This window comes from Cherax quadricarinatus, chromosome 11 (genome assembly GCF_038502225.1).
Source record: "Cherax quadricarinatus isolate ZL_2023a chromosome 11, ASM3850222v1, whole genome shotgun sequence".
In the NCBI taxonomy this organism is placed as follows: domain Eukaryota; kingdom Metazoa; phylum Arthropoda; class Malacostraca; order Decapoda; family Parastacidae; genus Cherax; species Cherax quadricarinatus.
In genome coordinates this window covers 8,231,652-8,259,158 of record NC_091302.1, presented here as the reverse complement: position 1 = coordinate 8,259,158, position 27,507 = coordinate 8,231,652, and the positions used below count along the sequence as shown (strand labels likewise).

General features: G+C 41.2%; 1 long non-coding RNA gene across 3 annotated transcripts in view; it reads left to right on the top strand.

The window, feature by feature from the left end:
- Positions 1 to 591: 591 nt before the first annotated feature.
- The window catches only part of LOC128687688 (uncharacterized), a 46,237-nt gene continuing 19,321 nt past the window's right edge, over positions 592 to 27,507 (top strand). The window contains exons 1-6 of one of the 3 annotated variants that reach the window (XR_008406878.2): positions 592 to 710; positions 7,360 to 7,568; positions 12,167 to 12,232; positions 14,507 to 14,639; positions 20,290 to 20,437; positions 23,466 to 27,495. This is a non-coding gene — a long non-coding RNA (uncharacterized lncRNA). Of the gene's footprint in view, positions 711 to 7,359; positions 7,569 to 12,166; positions 12,233 to 14,506; positions 14,640 to 20,289; positions 20,438 to 23,465; positions 27,496 to 27,507 lie in introns of those variants that run through there. The other 2 variants (XR_008406880.2, XR_008406879.2) reach the window with 2 other exon arrangements.

Genomic DNA, 27,507 nt, shown 5'->3' with positions numbered 1-27,507 from the left:
AAGTCGCCAGAAACTTACCACAGGTCAGCTGTTTTAAATCTTACTGGCCTGCTAGTGTACTCGCATATAATCTAGTGATACCAGTGATTAGCATAAAACAGTGTTATAATGGCAACTAACCAGTATCATAATGGTACTTAGTGGAGTGGAGTGACTTTCATTAGTTTCTTTTTTCTTGAAATACCAGACGTATACTGTGAATCTCATATAACCTGTAGTTACCAGCGGTCGCAATATACATAACGAGAAGCAAATATTACTACAGAAAAAGCGTCCTTCCTCCAAAATTTCCACCAGTCACCTATAGTGATAATATAGCATTTATTGTGGTGGAGACGGAAAAAACTAGAAAAGCTAGATACAGCGATTGATAAACAAGGGTTGAGGCTCGACCATTCGTCATTGTAGGAGCTGCCAGCAATCACCGGTTCTTCAACACGCAAGTTATACTTTTTATATTAATCAAATCACATATTACTCGGGTAGATAACTTCCAGTAGATCCTTCATGTGTTAGCCCAAATCACCGACCAGTATGTTTTAAATAAGTCACCCACTGATCAGATCAGACTGGTTCCGAACCCTTGACTGGTCCGAACCCTCGACCGATTTCAAACGGATTCGTTGGACAATAAAGCAGACTGTAAACGGATGGGGTTGTAGGCGCCCTTATAAACACAAACAATAAATAAAAAACAGGAGCGTACTCCGGTAAGCTGTCCTAACATACAAGTACAGTTAGAAATAGAAATACAAATAGCTAGAGCTTCATTTAAGGAGGTTATTAATAGAGTATTCAAGAGGTTGCTAGTAGAATTACAGTAAATCAACCATTCAAATCATTATGAAGCTGTGTGTAGTCTGCAGTCAGTCAAACAAACGGGCTTCCACATGGATAAATTGTCATTTTTGTGGAAATTGGTGTCACGCCCCTTGTGCAGATATCCAAGAACTAGCTACAAGCAGTATTAAAACAGGGAAGTGTTTTTGGGTATGTCCAAATGAGATAAATCTGTGGACTAAAATCACAAGGGTATTAAAAGAGGATAACATCAAAGCTGCTTTCATGGACAACCTGGAAGCTTTCTACAACAGATGGGAACATAAAAAGTCTGGGCTGAATGGTACTGCCCTTGATACTGGCCATGTAGTCACAAACTGTAAGGCTGGAGGTGATGTCCTGGTAGTCAGTAAATGTGGGGCTGATAGTGCTGTCCTGGGAGACAGTAATGGTGAAGCTGCTGTCCTGGGAGACAGTAATGGTGAAGCTGGAGATACTGTCCTGGGAGACAGTAATGGTGAAGCTGGAGATGCTGTCCTGGGAGACAGTAATGGTGAAGCTGGAGGTGCTGTCCTGGGAGATAGTAATGGTGAAGCTGGAGGTGCTGTCCTGGGAGACAGTAATGGTGAAGCTGGAGGTGCTGTCCTGGGAGATAGTAATGGTGAAGCTGGAGGTGCTGTCCTGGGAGACAGTAATGGTGAAGCTGGAGGTGCTGTCCTGGGAGACAGTAATGGTGAAGCTGGAGGTGCTGTCCTGGGAGATAGTAATGGTGAAGCTGGAGGTGCTGTCCTGGGAGACAGTAATGGTGAAGCTGGAGGTGCTGTCCTGGGAGACAGTAATGGTGAAGCTGGAGATACTGTCCTGGGAGACAGTAATGGTGAAGCTGGAGATTTTGTCCAGGTAGTCGGGAATTGTACGCAGGATGGAATGCATATAAATGACCTCATAGGGGACAGGAGCCGTAGTAGGGAAACAAGTGTAGTCAAAGATAAGATAAAACCAATATTGCAAACTAGAAATACCACAGGAAATAGCAAACAAGAGGACTCCACTAGCAATAGTGAGGATATATTACCAAAAACAACTGGTGAGAGCTCCATTGTTGGTGCTAGTGAGGATAGGAATAAGACAGGTAAACATGCACCAACAGGGAATACAGTCACAGAAACCCAAGGCAAATGGAAACCAAGCCTGTGCACATACTATGCAACTATGACCACCCTAGAAAATGCCATGCCCATATGACAACAGGAAAATGCAAACTTCCTTCCTGTAAGCTTTTTCACCCTGAAATGTGTCCCTCTTCAGTACAGGAAAGACTGTGCTATAACTTAAATTGCCAGGCACACCATCTAAAGGGGACAAAAAGATACAAAACATCCAGACCATGGGAAAACCTGGGTAGCCACAGCCACTCAAGAGGGAGAGGTTTTTTAGTGCCAGGAAGGAAAAAAAACTGGCAGGAAATGGCAGAAATCGTACACCAAATCCAGTCATTCCTGGAGTGGAACCACAGTCGATGGCCTCCACTCCAAACCAACAGATACAGATACTAATGCCGGAAAAAAAAGTCCCCCCGAGTACCACCAATAACACAAGTCCGATGACATTCTTCCTTGCAAATATACAGGGTCTAAAGCCAGCAACAAACAACAAAATACCTTTCATCCGTGGACTGCTTGCAGAGGCAAAGGCAATGTTCGCGGCTTTCACTGAGACCCACATAAAGGATCACTTGGACAACGAAATATGGATCCCAGGTTACAACCTATACAGATGTGACAGAGTGAACAGGCAAAAGGGGGGGAAGGTTGGCCTGTACATTGCAGAGTCACTTGTGTGCACAGAACTGCTTAATGCCTCAAATGATGTAGTGGAAGTTTTAGCAGTAAAGGTCGAGAACCAAAACCTAGTCATTGTGGTAGTCTACAAGCCTCCGGATGCAACATCCCAGCAATTCCAGGAACAGCTGTTAAAAATTGACCACTGTCTGGAAAATCTGCCAGCTCCTGCACCCAACATCTTGCTCCTTGGGGATTTCAACTTAAGGCACCTAAAATGGAGGAATATAGCAAATAATACTGTTGCAGAAATAACACCAGGAGGCAGCTCTGATGAAAACTCACTCACACGAGCTTTTAAATCTCTGCACAAAATTCAATTTAAACCAGCAAATAATAGAGCCTACTAGACTGGAGAATACACTAGACCTCATCTTCACTAACAATGATGATCTGATACGAAATGTCACCATATCAAAAACAATATACTCAGATCACAACATAATTGAGGTTCAGACATGTATGCGCAGAGCCCCAGACCGACATAATGAGATTAGTCACGAGGGAGCATTCACCAAATTCAACTTCAATAACAAAAACATAAAGTGGGACCAAGTAAACCAAGTCCTAACTGATATAAGCTGGGAAGATATACTAAGCAACACAGACCCCAACGTATGCCTAGAACAGATTAACTCTGTGGCGCTCGATGTATGCACAAGGCTTATTCCTCTAAGAAAAAGGAGGAGTAGATGTAAAACAGAAAGAGACAGGCGCTCCCTTTACAGGCGACGGAAAAGAATAACAGAGCAGCTAAAAGAGGTCAATATATCTGAAAGGCATACGGAGACACTGGTAAGAGAAATAGCAAGCATCGAACTTAAGCTAAAGGAATCTTATAGGAGTCAGGAATCGCGGGAAGAACTAAAAGCCATAAATGAAATCGAAAGAAACCCAAAGTATTTCTTCTCCTATGCCAAATCAAAGTCGAGAACAACGTCCAGTATTGGGCCCCCTACTTAAACAAGATGGGTCTTACACAGATGACAGCAAGGAAATGAGTGAGCTACTAAAGTCCCAATATGACTCAGTTTTTAGCAAGCCGCTAACCAGACTGAGAGTCGAAGATCAAAATGAATTTTTTATGAGAGAGCCACAGAATTTGGTTAACACAAGCCTATCTGATGTTATCCTGACGCCAAATGACTTTGAACAGGCGATAAATGACATGCCCATGCACTCTGCCCCAGAGCCAGACTCATGGAACTCCTTGTTCATCAAGAACTGCAAGAAGCTCCTATCACGAGCTTTTACCATCCTATGGAGAGGGAGCATGGACACGGGGGTCGTCCCACAGTTACTAAAAACAACAGACATAGCCCCACTCCACAAAGGGGGCACTAAAGCAACAGCAAAGAACTACAGACCGATAGCACTAACATCCCATATCATAAAAATCTTTGAAAGGGTCCTAAGAAGCAAGATCACCACCCATCTAGAAACCCATCAATTACACAACCCAGGGCAACATGGGTTTAGAACAGGTCGCTCCTGTCTGTCTCAACTATTGGATCACTACGACAAAGTCCTAGATGCACCAGAAGACAAAAAGAATGCAGATGTAATATATACAGGCTTTGCAAAAGCCTTCGACAAGTGTGACCATGGCGTAATAGCGCACAAAATGCGTGCTAAAGGAATAACAGGAAAAGTTGGTCGATGGATCTATAATTTCCTCACTAACAGAACACAGAGAGTAGTAGTCAACAGAGTAAAGTCCGAGGCAGCTATGGTGAAAAGCTCTGTTCCACAAGGCACAGTACTTGCTCCCATCTTGTTCCTCATCCTCATATCTGACATAGACAAGGATGTCAGCCACAGCACCGTGTCTTCCTTTGCAGATGACACCCGAATCTGCATGACAGTGTCTTCCATTGCAGACACTGCAAGGCTCCAGGCGGACATCAACCAAATCTTTCAGTGGGCTGCAGAAAACAATATGAAGTTCAACGATGAGAAATTTCAATTACTCAGATATGGCAAACACGAGGAAATTAAATCTTCATCAGAGTACAAAACAAATTCTGGCCACAAAATAGAGCGAAACACCAACGTCAAAGACCTGGGAGTGATCATGTCGGAGGGTCTCACCTTCAAGAACCATAACATTGTATCAGTCGCATCTGCTAGAAAAAATGACAGGATGGATAATGAGAACCTTCAAAACTAGGGATGCCAAGCCCATGATGACACTTGTCAGGTCACTTGTTCTATCTAGGCTGGAATATTGCTGCACACTAACAGCACCTTTCAAGGCAGGTGAAATTGCTGACCTAGAAAATGTACAGAGAACCTTCACGGCGCGCATAACGGAGATAAAACACCTCAATTACTGGGAGCGCTTGAGGTTCCTAAACCTGTATTCCCTGGAATGCAGGCGGGAGAGATACATGATTATATACACCTGGAAAATCCTAGAGGGACTAGTACCGAACTTGCACACGAAAATCACTCACAACGAAAGCGAAAGACTTGGCAGACGATGCAACATCCCCCCAATGAAAAGCAGGGGTGTCACTAGCACGTTAAGAGACCATACAATAAGTGTCAGGGGCCCGAGACTGTTCAACTGCCTCCCAGCATACATAAGGGGGATTACCAACAGACCCCTGGCAGTCTTCAAGCTGGCACTGGACAAGCACCTAAAGTCGGTTCCTGACCAGCCGGGCTGTGGCTCGTACGTTGGTTTGCGTGCAGCCAACAGTAACAGCCTGGTTGATCAGGCTCTGATCCACCAGGAGGTCTGGTCACAGACCGGGCCGCGGGGGCGTTGACCCCCGGAACTCTCTCCAGGTAAACTCCAGGCAATACCACCCCCAACTTGGTATGGTCTGCAGTTGTGGATTGCTGTGTATCCTGGTAGAGGGTAGATATCTATTGTGTCCTGCTTAAGCCAGGTCTCAGTAAGAATAATGCAGGAGAAGGGTGTCTTTAGTGATTCAAGGAGTGCCAGGAGGTCATCATAGTGTTTGCTTAAGGACCTGATGTTATAGTTAAGTATTGATAGACTTTTAGCATCCTGGAGGACAAGATTGAAGGACCACAATGGAAATAAGGCAGACGGTCCTTGATGACACACTGACTTTCTTGAGTTATCCTGGGTGGCTAACCCTCCCTACCATGGGTTATCCTGGGTGGCTAACCCTTCCTACCATGGGTTATCCTGGATGGCTAGCCCTCCCTACCATGGGTTATCCTGTTTGGCTAACCCTCCCTACCATGGGTTATCCTGTTTGGCTAACCCTCCCTACCATGGGTTATCCTGGGTGGCTAACCCTCCCTACCATGGGTTATCCTGTTTGGCTAACCCTCCCTACCATGGGTTATCCTGGCTAACCCTCCCTACCATGGGTTATCCTGTTTGGCTAACCCTCCCTACCATGGGTTATCCTGGGTGGCTAACCCTCCCTACCATGGGTTATCCTGGGTGGCTAACCCTCCCTACCATGGGTTATCCTGGGTGGCTAACCCTCCCTACCATGGGTTATCCTGGGTGGCTAACCCTCCCTACCATGGGTTATCCTGGGTGGCTAACCCTTCCTACCATGGGTTATCCTGGGTGGTTAACCCTCCCTACCATGGGTTATCCTGGGTGGTTAACCCTCCCTACCATGGGTTATCCTGGGTGGCTAACCCTCTCTACCCTGGGTTATCCTGGGTGGCTAACCCTCCCTACCGTGGGTTATCCTGGGTGGCTAACCCTCCCTACCGTATGTTATCCTGGGTGGCTAACCCTCTCTACCCTGGGTTATCCTGGGTGGTTAGCCCTCCCTACCATGGGATATCCTGGGTGGCTAACCCTCCCTACCATGGGTTATCCTGGGTGGCTAACCCTCCCTACCATGGGTTATCCTGGGTGGCTAACCCTCCCTACCATGGGTTATCCTGGGTGGCTAACCCTCCCTACCATGGGTTATCCTGGGTGGCTAACCCTCCCTACCATGGGTTATCCTGGGTGGCTAACCCTCCCTACCATGGGTTATCCTGGGTGGCTAACCCTCCCTACCATTGGTTATCCTGGGTGGCTAACCCTCCCTACCATGGGTTATCCTGGGTGGTTAACCCTCTCTACCCTGGGTTATCCTGGGTGGCTAACCCTCTCTACCCTGGGTTATCCTGGGTGGCTAACCCTCCCTACCATGGGTTATCCTGGGTGGCTAACCCTCCCTACCATGGGTTATCCTGGGTGGCTAACCCTCTCTACCCTGGGTTATCCTGGGTGGCTAACCCTCCCTACCATGGGTTATCCTGGGTGGCTAACCCTCCCTACCATGGGTTATCCTGGGTGGCTAACCCTCTCTACCCTGGGTTATCCTGGGTGGCTAACCCTCCCTACCATGGGTTATCCTGGGTGGCTAACCCTCCCTACCATGGGTTATCCTGGGTGGCTAACCCTCTCTACCCTGGGTTATCCTGGGTGGCTAACCCTCCCTACCATGGGTTATCCTGGGTGGCTAACCCTCCCTACCATGGGTTATCCTGGGTGGCTAACCCTCTCTACCCTGGGTTATCCTGGGTGGCTAACCCTCCCTACTGTATGCACTCAGTGTAAGCCACAAAATATTTTCATCACTCATATTATGCACAATTGTGTGTGTTTTGCTACATTCTGCTAAGTATAACTGCTAAGTGCCAGGAATGCATCTGCATCATAAAATGAGGAATATTTGCATTTTAATTTTTTATTAGTTATTGTACCATTATATTATTTTGACAGGAGTTTTATACCTACTTTCAGGCAACAGGAGCAAGCAGTGAGTCCAGTTCTGCTGTGCGTCCCTTTAGCAGCTACTATAGCCAAGCCTCTGCACTACTTGGTGCACCTGTCCCTCCACAAGGACCTACAGATGCTGGTCTTGGATCACCTCGCAGTCCTGCCTTTCCTGGACCGGTGTCAGTGGGTTATCCTGCACATCCACTGGCTGATCATGTACAAGTAATTATGAGGTATCTGTCAGTACAATAAATCATTCATTTAATGGACTAATAGCTATACAGTATTTACACATTGGCAGTTTTGCCCACTTTTACTCCTATTTTGGGCCAATTATGTACGTTATTCAAGTTGACCAAATTCTTAGCTATTTTGCTAGTATTGCTTCTATTTTATCGATTGAGACCAATAAACTGCCCAATCAACTATTTTAACTACCCAATAAAGTGATCAGAAATTGGTAATTTTGCCAATTTCAAAAAAGTTCAAAATATTCCAATTCCAAATTGAGTCCAGAATAAACAATGCAGGCATTCCTGGCACTAAAACAACATTTCCTCTGTTTATTGGTTGCATTTCCAGGCTTTATAGATGAATCCCATTTTGATTTATTATTTGCATAGAGAATTTTTATTCACACCATAAAATAGAAGATTTACTGTTATGTAATATTATAATAATTGTATAAATAATATCAGCACATTCGTGAACATGCATTAAACCCACCAGTTGATGTTTATTGGACACATGACGTCATTTGCTTACTCTTAAACATCAGCAAAAATCGGACTTTTGTGCCAGCCTTCATTGGGTGTGGACGTCTCTCTCTTGCCTGAGTATCAGTGATAAATTTCCCCCATTCTCTCTGGGATGCTTGTCCTCATCTATTTTGCCTGCCGGGCACTCTATTTTTAGCGAGCTCCATTTTTCCACTCTGCAGATAATTCTTCATTGGCCTTTGGTGGGAAGCCGGTTACTGAACTCAGGTGAGTGTGTCAGCATTCTGCTCTGCTGGGGTTTTGCAAGGGGATCCACTGGATCAAATTGTAAACTTCAAGTTTTTGTCTCTGTTTACAAAGGAACTTTTGTTCCTTTTCTCTCGTAGCCCAGCCTTGGGCAACAAATCTTCCTCGTGCCATCGAGAAGTCAGGCTTGATACAGCTTATGCTGTCAGTGGCCCTGATAAATGCAACAAAGAAAGAAAGATCAGCAAAAATTTAACACTTCTGCTAATTTAAGCTCAATTTCAAGCTATTTTCAGTACTAAAGCCAATCAAAATCATCTCTATTTCTGTAATACAGTATATATATCTTCCATTCTATCAAATGAGACCAAGAAACCATGAATACAACTGTAAAAACCATATGAAAATACACCGCATAGTCGCTGTTTTAATCCAAAAATATGGCAACAATTTTTTCTCATTATGCACTGCTTGCTGCGAGATTCGTCTTATATGGTGCACACTTACCACATACAGTAGATCCATTCTATCATGTCTAGACCCAAATTTACGACTCACATCTTATCTGAGTGAGGTGAGTTCATGGCATAGAACTACGGCTTGGACTGTGTGGACAAGGCATAGAACTACAGCTCGTACCCTCAAAGGGTTAACGATAGAGTTCTGTTCCTAAGACAACGTCTGTAAATGAATTCGTCACTAAGCAAGGAGTATGCTATACAGTGGACCCCCGGTATTCTATATTAATCCGTTCCTGAGAGCTCATCGAATACCGATAATATCGAAAACCGAATCAATTTTCCTCGTAAGAAATAATGGAAATCAAATTAATCCGTGCAAGACACCCAAAAGTATGAAAAAAAAAAATTTTACTACATGAAATATTAAGTTTAATGCAATAGAATAATTACAATAACAATAAAATAATTGACACTTACCTTTAATGAAGATCTGGTGATGATTGATGGGATGGGAGGAGGGGAGAGGTGTTAGTGTTTAGAAGGGGAATCCCCTTCCATTAGGACTTGAGGTAGCAAGTCCTTTTCCGGGTTCACTTCCCTTCTTCTTTTAATGCCACTAGGACCAGCTTGAGTCACTGGACTTCTGTCGCACAACATAACTGGCAGCCTCACCATGCCTAATCACACTATATATGCCACTATGATTCTTAAATCTTTCAAACCAACCTTTGCTGGCCTTAAATTCACTCACATCACCACTAGTTAAGGCAATTTCTTTACCAAATCGTCATGCAACTGCCTAGCCTTTTTACAAATGATCGCTTGAGAGATGCTATCTCCTGCTATCTGTTTTTCATTTATCCACACCAATAACAATCTCTCAACATTTTCTAACACTTGCGGTCGCTGTTTCGTAATCACAGTTGCACCTTTTGCAAGAACAGCTTCCTTGATTGCCGTTTTCCTGGTCACTATAGTAGAGATGGTTGATTGGGGTTTATTGTACAACCTGACCAGCTCCGACACACGCACTCCACTTTCGTACTTTGCAATTATCTCTTTCTTCATTTCATAAGTCATTAGCGACTTTTCTCAAAGGGTTGGCACTAGAAGCTTTCTTGGGGCCCATGGTGACTTATTTTGCAGAAACAAGCACCAAACACAGTGATAATATGGATAATATGGAATGTACCGAATGTATCCTTAGATGCGCACACACTGGCTGGCTTGTAAACACTAGCACACATGGGGCAGTTCAGGTCACACGTGGACAGGTCTTGTACGAATTGTATCGAATACCGGGTTTTCAATCAAATACTGAGGAAAAATTTTTGCGTTAAAATGCATCGAAAACCGGATTTATCAAATACTGATGCCATCGAATACCGGGGGTCCACTGTACTGGTAATGGGTTTGTGTCGACCATCTTCAGATATTTTTTTAATGTCACTTTTGCACCATTTATAACATTTCTGGTATATTTTTAAATGTTTATACAGTAGTGTACTGTATACTGTAATAAACAGAATAGAGGAAATCAGCTCTAATATACATTATTTAGGTTTATGTGCTGGTTGGAGAGCCTGTCGTAACTCTGAGTCATTGGTAAACGAGTACATCGCTAAGTGAGGTAAGGTTTATACCATACTACAGTTTATTGTTTCCTCTTCAATTTGAAGCTACAAAGTGTGTTGTCAGTACAAACTTTGGATTAATTATCCTTCATAACTGCATTTGTGATTTAATTATGACATCTTTTGTGTTACCAAGCCATCATGACCCCTCTCCACTCTCCTCCCCACCACCACAAGCTCTTTAAGTCCAAGGTACAGTAAACGCTGCACTTATAGAATCGAATTAGCATACAGCTATGTATAACAAAAAAAGGCACAATACCGTGACTGGAACGATACACAAATAACCCGCACATAAAAGAGAGAAGCTTACGTCGACGTTTCGGTCCGACTTTGACCATTTACAAAGTCACACAGCTATGTACATTTTGGGGTTTGAGTTACAATAGTTTTGAGGCACAATACATCTTCTGGAATGGATTAATATCATAACTCGAGACCACTGTATCTGTATATTTGCCACCTGGTATGGGTGGTGTCCTGGAAGGAGGGGAGGTCACAGTATACTTTAGATAGGGCTGGACTTATATGAGTGTGAAACAGAAACCTGTAATTGTTTTACAATGGTAGGATTGCTGGTGTCATTTTTTCTGCCATAAACACACAAGATAACAAGTATATCTTGATACTTACACAGGTACCATCCGACTTATGACCGAGCTTGGTTCCTACCAACCAGTCATAAGTCAAAATGGATGCAAGTTGAACCTTACTACTGAATATCAACATCACATTTTTGTAATGACTTATTTTAGTGTTTTATTTTGGTATTTCATATTTTACTTTACTTTTTATGCTGTTAGTACTGTATTTTATACTGTAAGGTTTAGGATAAACATTGTGTACAACACTAACAGTTGTTTATTTCCCAGAAATTTGGCATACAAAACACGGTTGTAAGTCGAGTGGTCGTATGTCGAGCAGGTCGTAAGTTTGATGGTAGGTGTACTTACTTCAAATTACACAGGCATGCACACGTATATGTACATGTACACACATTTGTGTGTATCGACACCTGTGTAAGGAGTCATTCAAGACACTGCACACTGTGTATGTCAGGCCCATATTGGAGTATGCAGCACTAGTATGGAATCCACACCCGGTAAAGTATGTCAAGAAATTAGAGAAAGTGCAAAGGTTTACAACAAGACTAGTCCCAGAGCTGAGGGGTGTGTTCTACAAGGAGAAGTTAAGGGAAATCAACCTGATGACATTGGAGGACATGAGGGATAGAGGAGGCATGATAACAGATGAGTCACAGGGATATTAGGAAGTATTTCTTCAGTTGTAGAGTTGTCAGAATGTGGAACAATCTGGAGAGAGATGTAGTGGAGCGAGGATTCATACATAGCTTTAACGTGAGATACGATACCGTTCATGGAGCAGGGAGAAAGTGGACCTAGTACTGACCAGTGAAGAGGCAGGGCCAGGAGCTGTGACTCTACCCTTGGAACCACAAATAAGAGAGTACAAGTAGGTGATTACACCCATTTGTGTTTTCTTCTTTTTTCTGAATAGGTGACTTTGTCAATGGTCCAAGTCGGACCGAAACGTCGTCGTAAGCTTCTGTCTTTTATGTGCGGGTTATTTGTGTATAGGTCTTTTTCTTCTTTATTTCCTTTCATCTCCATGGGAAGTGGAAAAGAATCCTTTCTCCCTAAGTTATGCATGTTGTGAGAGGTGACTAAAATGCCCAGAACAAGGGGCTAGCAACACTTTCTCCTGTATAAATTACCACATGTAAAAAGAAAAACTTTCATTTTCCTTTTAGGGCACCCTGCCTCGGTCAGAGACTGCCCGTGTGTTGAAACATAAAAGGGCAAGATTTGGAAATGAGGTAAGGTAATAGCTCAGTACCTTCATGCAGTATGTAATTTAAGATATATTTAAACCGAAAATTTAGGCTGCTTCATTAGCAATGACGAATAACCCATTCAGGCTTAGCATTTTTAAATATAATAATATAGTAATGATGCTTCTCTATAAATGTACATACCTATCAGTGTGTATAAACCTATTAAACTTATATAAAATAGGTAAATCCCACTTGAATATTTTATTTCATCTTAAATCCTCAGCTGATGAATCTTTGATTATGGACAAAACATACATTGACTTTCCATTACAGCCTCTCCTCATGTAATGACGAGGTTCTGTTCCTAAGACCACGTCAGTAAACGAATTGGTAGCTAAGTGAGGAGCATACAATAATGGTAGTGAGTTTGTATCAGCCATCTTTGATATTTTAATGTTACCCTTCCACCATTTATAACATTTCTGGCATATTTTTGAATGTTCATATAGGAGTGTATTGTATATTGTAATAAACAGAATAGAGGAAATCAGCTCTAATGTACATTATTTAGGTATGCATACTGGTCAGAGAGCCCATCGTAAGTCCGAGTCATAGGTAAATGAGTACATCGCTAAGTGAGGAGAGGCTGTGTATGTTTTATTTTTTATCCATGTTGGATTTTTTCATTTAACTTTTTACTCTTAAATATAAACCTTATTCTTTATTATTGTTGTTATTGTATGTATGGTTTGATGAGTGAGTGCTTGTGAATTACGTACAGTGGACCCCCGCATAACGATGGCATCGCATAGCGATTTTTCCGCATAACGATTACTTTTATCGCAAAATTTTTGCCCCGCATACCGATTAAAAACCCGCATACCGATTTTCGTCCGAGACGCGTCCAATGTGCCCTCACATGTGCCGGCCGTCCCATTGTTTACCAGCCAGCCTCCGCGGTAACATCCAAGCATACACTCGGAATATTTCGTATTATTACAGTGTTTTCGGTGCTGTTTGTGGAAAATAAGTGACCATGGGCCCCAAGAAAGCTTCTAGTGCCAACCCTGTGGTAAAAAGGGTGGGAATTAGTATGGAAATTAAGAAAGATTTTGAAGGGTTTGGGGCTAACCCTGAGAAGCCTATGCCAGTTGTGGAATCCATTGTGCCTACTTCAAAGATTAAGGAAATGTGTGCAGAGTGGGTTGAACTGCAAACCTTTATAGATGAAAATCACCCTGACACAGCTGTTGCAAGCCGTGCTTGTGACTATTTCAATGACAATGTTATGGCCCATTTTAGGAAAGTCTTGAAGGAACGGGAGGTACAGAGCTCTATGGACAGATTTGTTGTGCGACAGAGGTCCAGTGACTCTCAAGCTGGTCCTAGTGGCATTAAAAGAAGAAGGGAAGTAACCCCAGAAAAGGACTTGCTACCTCAAGTCCTAATGGAAGGGGATTCCCCTTCTAAACAGTAAGAAGATAATGCTCTCCCCTCCTCCCATCCCATCAATCATCACCAGATCTTCAATAAAAGTAAGTGTCATGTAATTGTGCATGCCTTTTTCAGTTTGTGTGTATTAAAATTAACATTTCATGTGGTAAAAAAAAATTTTTTTCATACTTTTGGGCGTCTTGCACGGATTAATTTTATTTCCATTATTTCTTATGGGGAAAATTGATTCGCATAACGATTATTTCGCATAACGATGAGCCCTCTTGCACGGATTAAAATCGTTAACCGGGGGTCCACTGTACTTACAAGTACAGACACTCAAGAAGGATAAAATTATTATTTATTATTATTATAATTACTATTGTTATTTTTATCATTATTGATCATTATTTTTGACACTAAATACTACAGTGGAACCTTGGTGATAAAACATACTGAACCTTGAATAAACTGGAGTCTGAACAATTTTGTTCAGAAAAAAATTGACCTGAACTTTGAACATTTTCTGGAGTTCAAATGTGCCAACTTCTCTACAGTTCATTTATAAAAAACTTTGCAGGAAAGCCCTGTTTCAAAAGTTCTTTGAGGTGACCTCTGACATTTACTTACCTCTCAGAGACTTGGAAGAGTCAATTCAACATCTTCCAGTGTGTGAGGTAGATAAATAAAGCCTGGAAAATACTGTTTCACATATCAAGCTTCTCACAATTTGAACACCACCTAGGAACCAATGAAGTTCAAACACCGAGGTTCCACTGTAGTATGTGCATCTGCTGTTAATGATGGCTTAAAGATAGTGAATAACAAGTAAATGGGTGAAATAGTGTAATTGTTGTGACAATACTTTATTTTAACACTAAGGAAGCAGTGGAACAGCAGTAGTAAGAGCAGCATCAGCAACAAGAACAGAAACACAAGCAACAGCATCATCAGTGTCGTATCCTCTCGATGCAGTGACATGGGATAAGGCCACAGGTCAAGGGTCAAGTTATAGGTCAGTAAAGCATTGGCCAGTAAGCTATGAGACTCAACAGAGTATTGGCCAACTTATTTAGGATAATGACTGAGGAGTAAGACACATGTGCAACAGTTGGGTATCATTATTATCAAAATACACTGGCACAGCAGGCTTCTGTAGTCGAATACAGGTGATTGTTAAATACCCGAGTGTTGCACGTGTCTTACTTATCAGTGTGTCACTAGTGTATGCAATTTGTAATGTGATAATACATGATAGATCTTCTAATTTTCTACAGAAAAATGATGAGTGTGAATTAGCAAGTGTTAGTTACAGTAATGAGCAGCACAACAGCCTGGATTTCAATCTGGGGACAGGGGGGAGGCTTAAGCCTGGCTTTTAGTCTAGAGAAGCTTTAGCTTGCATTTCTGTCTAGGGGGCTTAAGCCTATATTTCAATCTAGGGGAAGCTTAAGTTTACATTTCATTGTGCAAGGTTTAAAAAATCATTAGATGCTGAAGAAAATCAAAGAAATTGTCTTTCAAAACATATGATTTTCAGTTTGAGCATGAAATACCTTTATTGCACTTTCATGGTTAATGTAATGCAGTGAAAATTAGCCATTCATTGAAAAATGGAGGTCTAAGGAGGGCTTTAGCCCTCATAGACCCCATCCCTCCATAGCTGCACCATTGATGATGAGGTATTAGTAGTGGTAGCAATATACAGAAATGTTGTCAAAAGGTTCCTCTAATAAGTAAGGGTTGTTTGTGAAGTGTACTGTGGTAGTGTGACTTTATTCCTCTTTGCAGATGGGCCATTGTAAATTGCCTCCTAAGTGCCTTGTTTATAAGTACAAATGTTTGTAACTCAGGATGTTTAAAAGTACCTTTCTTTTATGTGTATAAGTGATATTTTTTTTTAGCACTTCAGCTGTTTTCCACTAAGACAGGATGACCCAAAAAAGAAGGAACATTTACATCACTGTCTTGCCAGAGGTGTGCTAAAACTGCATCATATCACCACCACTCCTTCAGAATCAGGACTCAAGTCTGACTAACCAGTTTCCTTGAATCAACTCATGAATGTTACTTTGCTCACACTCCAACAGCATGGCAAGTCATAAAAACCATTTGCCTCCATTCGCTCCTATCTGACACAAACTCACACATGCTTGCTGGAAGTCTAACCCCCTTGCATACAAAACCTCCTTTACCCCTTCCCTCCAACCTTTCCTAGGCCGACCCCTACCCTACCTTCCTTCCACTGCAGATTTATATGCTCTCCAAGTCATTCTCCTTTGTTCCATCCTCTCTAAATGTCTGAACCACCTCAACATCCCCTCCTCAACCCTCTAAATATTTTTAGCAACCCCGCACCTCCTAATCTCCAAGCTACGGATTCCTTGCACAATATTCATCCTGCACTTTGCCCTCAAACATGACATCTCCACTGCCTCCAGCCTTCTCCTTGTTGCAACATTCGCCACCCATGCTTCACACCCATATAAGAGTGTTGGTACAACTATACTCTCATACATTCCTCTCTCTGCTTCCATTGAAAACATTTTTTGTTTCCATAGACTCCTCAATGCACCACTCACCTTTTGCCCTCATCAATCCTGTGATTCATCTTGTCTTTCATAGACCCATCTACTGACAAGTCCACTCCCAGATATCTGTATACATTTCCATGGGGAAGTGGAACAGAATTCTTCCTCCGTAAGCCATGCATGTCGTAAGAGGCGACTAAAATGCTGGGAGCAAGGGGCTAGTAACTCCTTCTCCTGTATACATTACTAAATTTAAAAGGAGGAACTTCATTTTTCTTTTTGGGCCACCCTTCCTCAGTAGGATACGGCCGGTTTGTTGAAAGAAGAGATTCACCTCCTCCATACTCCCTCCCTCCAATCTGATATCTCATCTTCCATTACCTAAATTTTTGGTTATCTCATCACCTTGCAAAAAAAGCATTATCCAGAGTTCTGAGGAGGGGGTTATTGAGGTGGTTTGGACATTCAGAAAGGATAGAGCAAAATAGGATAGGGGTAGGGGAATTGGACCTGCCTCGCATAGGCCAGTAGGCCTGTTGCACTGTTCCTTCTTTCTTATGTTCTAAGTTGGAAGGAGGGGAGGATATTATTATTATAATCAAAAAGAAGCGCTAAGCCACAAGGGCTATACAGCGCTGCAGGGTAGGGAAGGAAGTGAGGGTATTGGGCAGCAGAAGGGGGGGAGGGATGATCAGTAGGTTACAGAAAACAGTGGGGCAGGGGATAGTGCGGGGGTAGAGGGTAGCAAGAGATTGAGGTAGAAAGGGTTGAAGGCATCAGAGTTTGTGAAGTCAGTTGTTGTCAAAAAGTCAATGAGAGAGTCCAGACCAGTGTCTCCCTACACATTTCAGATATATTGGCCTTTTTTAGCCGCTCTGTTGTTCTTTTCCGTCGCCTGCAAAGGGAGCTCCTGTCTCTTTCTATTTTACATCTACTCCTCCTTTTTCTTAAAGGAATAAGCCTTGAGCATACATAGAGTGCCACTGAGTTAATCTGTTCTAGGCATAAGTTGGGGTCTGTGTTGCTTAGTCTATCTTCCCAGCTTATATCGTTTAGGACTTGGTTTACTTGGTCCCACTTTATGTTCTTGTTATTGAAGTTGAATTTGGTGAAGGCTCCCTCGTGCCTAATCTCATTTTGTCGGTCTGGGGCTCTGCGCATACATGTCTGAACCTCAATTATGTTGTGATCTGAGTATATTGTTTTTGATATGGTGACATTTTGTATCAGATCATCATTGTTAGTGAAGATGAGGTCTAGTGTATTCTCCAGTCTAGTAGGCTCTATTATTTGCTGGTTTAAGTTGAATTTTGTGCAAAGATTTAAAAGCTCGTGTATGTGTGAGTTCTCGTCAGAGCTGCCTCCTGGTGCTATCACTGCAACAATATTATTTGCTATATTCCTCCATTTTAGGTGCCTCAAGTTGAAATCCCCCAGGAGCAAGATGTTGGGGGCAGGAGCTGGCAGAGTTTCCAGACAGTGGTCAATCTTTAACAGCTGTTCCTGGAATTGCTGGGACGTTGCATCCGGAGGCTTGTAGACTACCACAATGACTAGGTTTTGGTTCTCGATCTTTACTGCTAAAACTTCCACTACATCATTTGAGGCATTAAGCAGTTCTGTACAAACAAGTGACTCTGCAATATACAGGCCAACCCCCCCCCCTTTTGCCTGTTCACTCTGTTGCATCTGTATAGGTTGTAATCTGGGATCCATATTTCATTGTCCAAGTGATCCTTTATGTGGGTCTCTGTGAAAGCAGCAAACATTGCATTTGCCTCTGCAAGCAGTCCATGGATGAAAGGTATTTTGTTGTTCGTTGCTGCCTTTAGACCCTGTATATTTGCAAAGAAGAATGTCATCGGACTTGTGTTATTGGTGGTACTGGGGGTGACTTTTTTTTCCGGCACTAGTATCTGTATCTGTTGGTTTGGAGTGGAGGCCATCGACTGCGGTTCCACTCCAGAAATGACTGGATTTGGTGTACGATTTCTGCCATTTCCTGCCAGCTTTTTTTCCTTCCTGGCACTAAAAAAACTCTCCCTCTTGATGTGTGCCTACGCTAGTTATAAAACTGCAGCTCATCAACACCTCTCCTAAAAAAAATTATTTTTGGGGGGCATAAGAAATGTAAACTTATTTTCCTATATCATCTTCAGTTCATTTTAGACCATTCCTTCTGTGTATTAAACTCTGTTTTCAGGAACTGCCCCTCAAGGGAGGTTCCTTGACACTGGTGAGGGGCTCTTGATCTAGTTAATTGGATCTGTGCTCCAGTTTCCTCCCCCACAGGCGCTGTATAATCCTACAGGTTTCGTGCTCCCCCATGATAATAATAATTTCAGGAACTGCTTGTGTAATAGTCAATTGTATATAATAATTATGTTTATAGTATTTTACTTATTTCCTCTATTATCCATGGTGATTCTTATTACAGTCACTCAGTTCTTAAACCCTCGATTTAACACATCTCAGTTTTCATGGACTTTGGAAATACGTACAGGACAAAATCCACCAAGCGAATTGATTCAAGAACAACAGATGAAACCCATTGTTTACAAAATTCACTGGAAAAGAATCTTGTTTCTGTCCACCCACTCTCCCTATTAGTTTGTTAAATAGAGGATTTATTTTGTATTATGCTAGGTATCAAACCATTACTCTTTTCATTTATATGTACTTATATGTTGTCATATATACCTGGAGTATACCTGGTCATGGACCAGACTAGCGGTTAACACCCCTGCAGCCTGGTCCATGACCAGGACTGGCAGTGGATCAGGGTCTGATTAACCAGGCTATTGCTGCCTGCTGCATGTAAACTGATGTATGAACCACAGCCTGGCTGGTCAGATACTGACTTTAGGTGCCTGTCCAGCTTCCTCTTACAGACAGCCATGGGTCTATTGATAATCACCCTTTTGTATGCTGTGAGGCAGTTGAACAGTTTTGGGCCCCTGACACTTATTGTGTTGTCTCTTAGTGTACTTTTGGTGCCCCTGCTTTTCATTGGGGAATGGTGCACAGCTTGTCGAATCTTGCATTCTTGTAGGGAGTGATTTCCATGTGCAGATTTGGGACTAGACTCTCTAGGATTTTTCAAGTGTATACCATGATGTATCTTTCTCACCTGCATTCCAAGGAGTATAGGCAGGGCCAAATTATGGCATGGGCTTTAGGGGCTACAGCCCAGGGGCCTCTGCTGGCTGGAGGCCTCCAGAGATGTTCTCAGCAACTTACATTTTACTGATATTTTGGAGAAATTTGTTTCCAAGAAATTATGCAGAGCAAATGTTTGAATTTTAGTTGTGGTTAGCCCTGTAAAAATGAACTTAATATTTAACTTTTTTCCTCATGAAAATATCACTGGGGGCCTCTCACAGTACCTGTAGTCCAGGGGCCTACAGAATCTTAATCCAGCTCTGAGTACAGGTCAAGAGATATGCCTTTATTAAATTTATTCTACACTTGTCAGAATGTGTTTCTTTACTTTGAAGTCATGAAAGCTGAAGAATGTTTATCTAGTGACAGCCAGGAAATGACGAAGTATTGCCTGATGCTTATAGTAGGTTGAAAGACAGCAACCATCCAGGGAGGTACATAAGAATGGAGGAACACTGCATACAAGGCAAGGCCTTATCAAAACCACCCATGTATTTGTCCAACCACTTCCCAAAGCTACCCAAGAATTTGCTTCCATACCCCAGGCACCAGTCAAACCCAACCCCTCCCACTCATATATTTGTCCAATCTCTTTTTAAAGCTACCCAAAGTCTTAGCCTCTATTACTGTATACTGTCGTCTCACTTGCAAAATTTAAACTTTTTATGTACAAACTTCTACTGATGTTCAATGTTCATTACTATGTTCGTCTTAATAGGTCTTAATCTTGTATTTTTTTTTTTCAACCTAGGAGGCCTGGTCTGGGTTATGGGGTAGAATCTTCACAATACCCAAAGACTCGGCATAACAGGGTTTCTTATTCTAGTATATCTCTGCATGTCTACCATGGGTTTTTCACTTCCTTTCCTAGAACAGGTGGTAGCAATATCTCTCATTCTTGCATATCTGTGTATCTATTGTCTTTCCTAATGTCTGTTTCATGTATGTTATGTAAAACTCCTTTTTCACTAGCAGTGAACATGGCACCCTACTGCACTGGTGAGACAGCATTGGTGACACTGCAGTGGAGGAAAATGAACAGAGATAATATACTGCCAGGAACACCTTGATTCATTTGGAATTTACTGTGGAATCGAAGGGAGAAGAGATACTGTACCTGGTAAGTTACTTTAGTTTGGTCTCCTAATTTTCATACTAAATAACACCTCATAGGAATAGGAGCTACAAGACAGCATTCAGCAAAAAACCTGTACATAGAGAAATTCAATGACATTTCAGTCAACCTTGAACCACTGATTTAACAATGTGTTGTGATAGAAACACAGGCCTTATCTCTAGGCTTTATTGAACATAGAATCTTCATAGTACTTCTGCAACAAAATATAATGACTAGTACATCTAATAACTGCTTCTACAGGGAGGGTGATGTCTTGCATAACTACAGGCCACATATTTAAACTCACCATATAATCTGCATCACTAATATATGGATATAAGAGAAGAGAATCACACACCATGTGTTGGCACCCATGACACATACCAAGCTGCTGTTGTTGTTAAGGGCCCCGAGAGGTGGTGCAGTATTATCCTGCTGCTGCTCCCCACAGGAGCAATATCACTACAATCTCCCCCTTCTAAAATATCAGAGACAGTAATCTCCCAAACTGTTAGGTGGGCGACGTATACATCCCGACCTTCGTAGCCCTTGAGCCTCTTCACCAGGTTCAATATTTTCCAGCGAGGTTTGACTAACTGCTGGAGCAGAATCCTCTATTTCCATAGGGGTAGTCTCAAGGGGCTTTCCAGGAGAAAACGAAGCATCTTTCGCATCTATTGGTGTATCTTGAGATTCCACACTAATGGGGATTTTAACTGGGGCTAAATGTCTTGTAGATACTGTAGTCTCTTCACTATTTTGGTAGTGAATGTGGGCGTAATGTGGATTAGCTTGCAGGAGCTCTACCTCTTCCACTAAAGGATCTGTCTTGTTCATCCTACGGTGACTTCAGGAGAATGGGTCCAGGATGACATAACCAAGTGGGCACGGAGGCTCCTGTAGAGGAAAGACGTGAATAGTTGAGGAGTCTTTCATGAGGGGTTGCATTAGTAGCTGTGCACAGCAATGATCTAATAGAGTGAAGAGCATCAGGTAAGACAGTTTGCCAGTGTTGAACAGGTAGATTGCACGACTTCAGTGTCATTGTAACTGCCTTCCATATAGTACCATTGAACCGCTCCACTTGACCATTGCCTTGAAGGTTGTAGCTTGTTGTTCTGCTGCAGGCAATACCTTTGCTAGCCAAAAACTCCTGAAGTTCGTTACTCATGAACGAGGATCCCGTCTGAATGGATATAAGCTGGCATACCAAAAATAGAGAACAACTGTAAAAGACAACTAATAACAGTTGAAGCAGTCATATTTGCACAGGGGAACACAAAGGGAAACCTTGAATATTCATCTACTATGTTAAGGAAATATCTGTTCTGATTTATGCTTGGTAGAGGTCCTTTGAAATCTATATTCAGTCTCGAGTTTTTTCACGAAACTCGAGGCCAAATTTTTCCCCCCAAAAAAAACTCCATAAAGGTCGAATTTCACGAAAGTCGAGGCTGCCGAAACTCGAGGGTCCACTGTATTTAGGACCCCATTCTACTGTTTCAACCTTGCCTTGTTCCAGATAATAGAGCTGAGCACTTCAGACTGAGGGACTAACCATCTCAAAATTCGGGGTTCCATCCCCCCCATCCCCCTTAAAAAAATAAAATGGGCCCATGGTATAATGGTCTCCATTGCATGACCCAGTTAATATTAGTGAATTTACTCATTAACCCTTAAACTGTCCAAACGTAGATCTGCGTTTTTTCAATATTTGAAAGTGTAAAAAAAGTGGATCTTGTTTTTTTTTTACATTTGGAGCACTACACATGTGAACGTAGATCTGCTTGGACAGTTTAAGGGTTAAATAACTCAGAGCCTCTAAGCTCAACAGTGTCAGTCTTGCATTACATCTATGGTCACTGCTCTCTTAACGACTCTTCAGGTATGACTGAATTTCAAAATTATTCCACATTACTATGACAAGGTTTCATCAAAATAATGCACCGCATATTAAAAAATACAGTCATTTTTTTTATGAAACGTTTTTGTCTCAGTGTGCTTTTGCATTCAGGGACGTTTAACTTTCAAAATCCTATTTTACTAAGACTCATTCGGTTTCAAGATTTTCATTGGTTGTACTATACATCGTTAATATGTTGAATTTCTTTTTATTTAAGTAGTAAAACTATCATGAAGAATGTCAGTCTTATGATATGACTGACATTCTTCAGCCATTTCCCACCCTACCTTGGTGGGAAACGTTCAGTGTTTTAAAAAAAAAAATTATCTGGCTAAGAGGGTAACTCACTGTCACAGTCGTGTAACAATGTAATAATCGTGTAACAAATCAGAGAGCAATATCTCCTTCCCAAACAGAGTGTAAGTAAGCAAGTTTATTCTGGTATGTATAGGTACACATTAATAGCTACATAAATTATCTATAGCAGCACGTGTGTGTATTACCTAGGATAATCACTCAAGGTGAGGAGTTCAGATGTGAAGCAATATTGTTCTGGACCTGGGAGAGGGTGGTTCTCAATCTCTCATTAGTAGGAATGATGACTGGACTCACTTTTAAAAATTCATAAAAACTGAGAAGTTGCAACAAGAGTGAAGAGAATAAAACAGTCTTAGAAATGGCCAATCTATGACATGCTAAAAATACATGCATATTTCAATGATAGAACACTAAAGGATTTTAAACCTGTAAGCATAATACATTATTATTATAATTAAGGGGAAGAGCTAAACCCGGAGGATTATACAGCGCCTGGGGGGGGGGATGTGGAAGGCATTCAGGCTTAATTCGGGGAACTGGAGCACAGATCCAATTCCCTAAATCAAGAGCCCCTCACCAACATCAAGGAACCTTCCTTGAGGGGTGTAAGCATAATACAGTTGTTTGGATTTCTTTATAAGCTTGGTGAGTGTTGGCGTACATCTTTATGATAGTTCTCTGGGGTTAAGTCCTATCTGTATTTACTTCATTTGTCATTTATGCCATTTTACTTGTGTGTTTATTCAGAAAATTTATTCAATTTTTATTATTATCTGCTTCTCTGCATTTACTTGACAAATTTTGTTTCAGTGCATGTAGTTGGAGGCCCAGTGCCTGGTATGCCCAGAATGATTAATCAGCCACAGCAACGTTGGCCTGCTGTAGGTAAGGGGTAACTCTCAACTTTCTCTTACTGTCCTTTTTTCTAAACTTTTTATCACCTTGCTCTTTCCTATGTTCACTTTTAATTTTCTCCTCTTACATACCCTCCCAAATTCTTAAACCAACCTTTGCAACTTCTCTGCTTTAATAGCCATCAATATTTCTATGTTATTACTAGAATATCCACCAATCTTCATAATTTAGTTGCTAGAATAACCTTAATTTTTCTTTGTTAATGTCTAGAATAGCTTTCAATTTTTCAATGTTCATCACTCCACCAGCCTTTACTTTTATTGAAAATATGGATAACACTAACGTATCTTGGTCACAGCATAATGTGAGAGGCATCTGTATTACATAAGCCCAGCTAACTTTACCTCAGTCAAGCAAAATGAATAGTGCAGAGTGGTGATAAGTTGTAACACAAACTTAAAATATGTATGCATGTGTGTGTGTGTGTACGTGTGTGTGTGCGTGTGTGTGTGTGTGTGTGCATGTGTGTGCGTGTGTTTGTGTGCGTGTGTTTGTGTGCATGTGTTTGTGTGTGTGTGCGTGTGTGTGTGTGTGTGCGTGTTCTGTTATGCTTGCCTAGTTCAATTTCTGGGGGTCAAGGCAAAGCTCCTGGCCCTGCCTCCTAGATATAATACAACTGTAAGGAAATTTTCATCCCAGCTTTTGTATAGCATATAAATGAAAATTTTGAGTATGTTAGGCATCGTTTGTTCCAGAATCCACTTTGATTTCTGGTTAGTAGGTTATTATTGTCTCAAACATTAATTATCTGTAGATACATGGTTCAGAGAACCGACAAATTGTAAATTAGACACACGTGCAACACTTGGGTATTTTTATTGAGGAAATGTTTTGTCAGATAGTGGCTTCATCAGTCCATACAGAAAAGAATGGTGAAGAACAGGAGGAGTTTGAGGTAATCAGTCCCTCAGCCTTGAGTTGATGTAATCAGTCCATCAATCTTGAAAAGAATGACGGACTTGGCCTTGAGTCGATTACATCAACTCAAGGCTGAGGGACTGATTACCTCAAACTACTCCTGTTCTTCACCATTCTCCTTTGTATGGACTGATGGAGCCACTGTGTGGCAAAATGTTTCCTCAATGAAGATACCCAGGTGTTGCACATGTATATTATTAATTACAGTGGACCCCCGGTTAACGATATTTTTTCACTCCAGAAGTATGTTCAGGTGCCAGTACTGACCGAATTTGTTCCCATAAGAAATATTGTGAAGTAGATTAGTCCATTTCAGACCCCCAAACATACACGTACAAATGCACTTACATAAATACACTTACATAAATGGTCGCATTCGGAGGTAATCGTTATGCGGGGGTCCACTGTATTTTGTCTCTAATAATAATTTCCATTTACCAAAAATTATTAAGCTGATAGGACAATAATTGAGGCCACAAGTCTTGTCTCCCTACTATAAATCCTATTAATTATAAAATTTCTGGCTACCTCTTTTATAATAATGTAAAATAATAAATAATTAAAATTTGCAACTCCATAACCTGTGTCTAGTTTTAAGTAGTCTGTGAGAAGTAGGATTAGTCTGCCCAAAATGCTCAGGCATGCGAGTCGCTTTCTTTGTGCTTAACAATACTTTATAACATGTAAATATTTAGGCTGTCACTACAGGTGGGAATATTAGTATGAGGTAGCCTGTAGACTGCACCAGCTATAATGGGAGTCTTTAGTTTTTTTATTGAAAAGTTGGCAATAATATATATTCCCCATATTCATCGCTGAAACACGCAGAGTTACTACTTATTAGTTCATCAGAATAGTAGACGCCGGGTCACCATCTGGAGAAGACCCGGGGCGGAAGTGCCGGCAAATCTTTAATGAATGAAGTAGATGGCCATTCAAATACTTTATTTCTTTTATGCAGTGTACATAGAATCTACTTTACAATTAATACAATATTATTGGACACAAATGAAAGCATGCAGTGCATTTTGGGCAAACCAATCCTATGCTTAAAGACTACTTATGAACTAAACATAGATTATTAAGTAGGAGTTCTTAAATGTACAAATAAAGAGGTAGCTAAATGAACAATAGTACAATTTTAAAAGTATGGATTTATACTTCAAACTGGTTCAATGGTCTTCAGTTAAGTAGGATTTCTTATGCAGTTAAATACTATTTTATTTATAGTGAGAAAAGGTCACAAATGTATGAAACGTAGTTTTAAGGTATGATTAGTTGTTTCAAACTGAACAAAAAGGCACAATATTGTGATGAACAATAAAAAAATAACCCCCACATAGGAGAGAGGAGCTTACGACTACGTCTCGGTCCGACTTGGACCACTACCAGCTTTACCTCTACCATGACTACTTCCACTACCTGCCTTACCTCTACTACTTCCACTACCTGCCTTACCTCTATTACAAATCCTCTTCCTCCCACCTCTCTTGTCCTGTCCCTGTCAGCTTGCTTGTATATATGCTGATTTCTCCTCTCCTTTCTGTTAGTGTGGCTTTGCTAATGGTCCAGTTCGGACCGAAATGTTGTAAGCTCCTCTCTCCTGTGTGCGGGTTATTTGTGTATTGTTCCAAACTGATTCGATGTCTTCAGTTATGTGGAATGATTGAGAGACATGAGTGAAGATACCGGAAGTTATTTAATTTCAGTAGAAATATAATGGAACAAGATGAGGCATTAATTTTTTATAGGAGTTATGAATGTCTGTGTACCTAATAAGGGCAATGATGTCTAATGTGTCAGGTTTAAGCCAGGTTTCAGTAAGTAAAATAAGAAATGTTTGAATTTAGAGAATCTAGGAAGTCATCAGAGTACTTGCTCAGGGAACCACAGTATATTGCATTCATAAATATACTATGTCCATAAATGGCTTAAATAATATGTTAATATGCTTGTTTGTATTAGTACATACTGTACGGCTTTTTAAAAGATTTTTTTGAAGAATTACAGGTTTGGCTATGATTATGTATAGGTAATGAGGATTCTAACATATAACAGTGTGAACACCTTCAATGTTTTAATGGCTGTGAAGATTGCAGATACTGAGAATAAGATTACATTGTTTTACTTATGTTTGTGAATGAGAATATGGGTAGTTTTCACAATTACCTGATGTTGGGACACGTCAGGGAGAGGTGTTTTTTAACGGTAATTTTGAAGATGCTGTCTAACACTGGTTCTGGCAGCCTCCGTGTGTACCGTACAGACTGTTCAATATTCTTTCATTTAAACCCTAATCTATATGAACAAAATAAAATTTATTACCCAAATTGGTGTGTCAATAAGCCTTCAGATTATCGTACGTTTTTTATATAATAATTTTTATACATAATTTTAACGAAAAGCCTGTTTTTTTATGAACACAAGGCTAATAATGAAATTACAATTTTGACAAATCTTATAATAAAAAGAATTCCAACAAATACAAGGCTGTCTTATGTTCACTGAAATTTCATTATAATTAATAAAATTCGAATACAGTGGTCCCTCGCTTTTCGTAGTTCTCGGCAATCGTAAATTTCACCAATCATAGGGGTATCTTCGTATAAACATGGACTCGCTTTTCATAGGTTGACTCGCGAATGGTAGTTCGTCCAGGACGCTTACGCACGGTGTGAGCCGGGGAGGCCTCCCTACCCAGCCAGTCTGGCATTGTTTACCAGTGAGTGAAGGCCCTGTCAAGTGCTCCTACGAAATATTTCATAATATTCCACTCATTTTAGTGCTTGCAAGTACAGTGGACCCCCGCATACCGATTTTAATCCGTGCAAGAGGGCTCATTGGTATGCGAAATAATCGGTATGCGAATGAATTTTCCCCATAAGAAATAATGGAAATCAAATTAATCCGTGCAAGACACCCAAAAGTATGAAAAAAATTTTTTTACCACATGAAATATACATTTTCCTACACACAAAGAGAAGGATACATGCACAATAGTAGAGTAGTACATGCACAG